Below are 2,131 nucleotides of genomic sequence, written 5' to 3' on the forward strand. Positions count from 1 at the left end.
GTACTCCAAAATATGAATCTCTAATATGTATCAATTAAAAAATAGTGCTCAGGTCAGGTGTGGTGGCTTATGCCTGTAATCTCAGCACTTTGGGAAGCCAAGGAGAGTGGATCATTTGAGGTCAGGAGTTCAAGACCAGCCTGGCCAACATCACAAAACTCCATCTCTACTAAAAATACAAAAATTAGCCAGGTGTGGTGGTGCACACCTGTAATTCCAGCTACTCGGGAGGCTGAGGCATGAGAATCACTTGAACTAGGGAGGTGGAGGTTGCAATGAGCCAAGATTCCACCACTGCACTCCAGCCTGGGTGTTGAAGTGAGACTCTGTCTCAGAAAAAAAAAAAAAAATAGTTCTCATATACTAAAAGCTGGAACAATACAGAGCAGATTAGCATTGCCCCTGTGCAAGGATGACACACAAATTTGTGAAGTGTCTCATATTTATTAAAAATTTTTTAATATACATTTTTAAAAATAAAATAATAGGTAGACAGCAGTGGCTCACACCTGTAATTCCACCACCTTGGGAGTTGAGGCAGGAGGATTGCTTAAAGCCAGGAGTTTGAGACCAGCCTGGGTAATATAAAGAGACCCCATTTCTAAAAAAACAAATTTTTTTAATTAGCCAGGTGTGGTGGCACATGCCTGTAGTACCAACTACCTAGGAGGCTGAGGCAGGAGGATTGCTTGAGCCCAGGAATTTGAGGCTGCAGTGAGCTATAATTGTGCCACTGTACTCCAACCTGGGTAACAGAGTGAGACCCTAGCTCAAAAAAAAAAAAAAAAAAAAAAAGATAAATGAATAAAATGACTGTCAAATTGAAAAAAAAATAAATAAAATACCCCCCAAAACACACAAAAGGTCAACCTCAATTTTTAAGTGACCTAGCAATACAATGGAGCTATGACGTGGGACTCATGGTAGCTATTTCAACAACCGGAAATAATTCAGATAATCTTTTGCAAATGTAGTTAAATACATACTTTGGTTTATTTGATAGATTTGTTTTTAAAAATTTAGATGTAAGCCAAATTTAGCAAAATAAAAACATCCTATTTACTGTTCAATGCAAGCTTGTATTCCTTGTGTAAAATGGAAAATCCTTCTGCAGTGTTGATATCTACTTTCCGATTGATTTGTCTTAAAGTCTGCAACTTTGAATCCTTTCTCCTCTTTTCTTCTTTCATTTTCTATCCCTCTCCAACTTTTTTTTTGTGTGTTCTCCCACTTACTTGAACAAAGCGCATATCCAAATAAGTTACCTAAGATTGACTGCCATAAATCTGAAGCCTTTGGGCCGTATTTTTAAAATTACTAGGCTGGGTGCGGTGGCTCACACCTGTAATCCCAGCACTTTGGGAGGCAGTGGTGGGTGGATCACCTGAGGTCAGGAGTTCAAGACCAGCCTGGGGAGCATGGTGAAAACCCATCTCTACTAAAAATACCAAAATTAGCTGGGCACGGTGGGGCATCCCTGTAATCCCAGCTACTCGGGAGGCTGAGGCAGGAGAATTCCTTGAGCCTTGGAGGCAGAGGTTGCAGTGAGCCGAGATTGCACCATTGCACTGCAGCCTGGGCGAGAGCGAGACTCCGTCTCAAAAAAAAAAAAATTCTTAAACTGCAACAAAAGCAACTCTGCAGTCACATCTTACTTCCTTGCTCCCAGGGTGTTTGGTCCCCGCTGTGTCTGATATCCAGAATATCTAGCTGGACTCCCAGCAGCTACAGAAAATTTTAGTGTTAGGCTGATTTTTTTTTTTTTACGTTCATCATCCACTATCCAGTATTACTACAGTCAAATGAACAGACATTTATTGAGAACCTAGTGTGTCCTTCCAGAGTAGTCCTAGGTTTTGTGGGAGACACAAAGAATCAGAATGACAGAGCAGTGGGACTTTGGAGCTGAAAGGGTCATCATAGTTTCAGTTCAGCCTCCTTGATTTAGAGTTAAAGGACCTGATAACCAGAGGGGTGTAGGGCCTCACTGAAAAGCCCACATGCAGTCACAGAGCCAGGAGTGGAGCCTGCAGCTCTGGACTCTCAGATGGTTATTTATTACCTGATTACAGGAACATACTTAGGTGTTTGCTTCATGGCATGCACTGTGTAGGGCACTGGAGGTTCAGAA

General features: G+C 41.6%; 1 non-coding gene across 1 annotated transcript; it reads left to right on the top strand.

Annotated features, from left to right (window-relative positions):
- The first annotated feature begins 343 nt into the window (after window positions 1-343).
- LOC112130969 (U6 spliceosomal RNA) lies at window positions 344-447 on the top strand. Its single transcript, XR_002913135.1, has one exon. It is a non-coding gene; the product is annotated as a U6 spliceosomal RNA (small nuclear RNA).
- The last annotated feature ends 1,684 nt before the right edge of the window (window positions 448-2,131 follow it).

The sequence above is a fragment of the Pongo abelii genome, chromosome 1 (genome assembly GCF_028885655.2).
Source record: "Pongo abelii isolate AG06213 chromosome 1, NHGRI_mPonAbe1-v2.0_pri, whole genome shotgun sequence".
Classification (NCBI taxonomy): Eukaryota; Metazoa; Chordata; class Mammalia; order Primates; family Hominidae; genus Pongo; species Pongo abelii.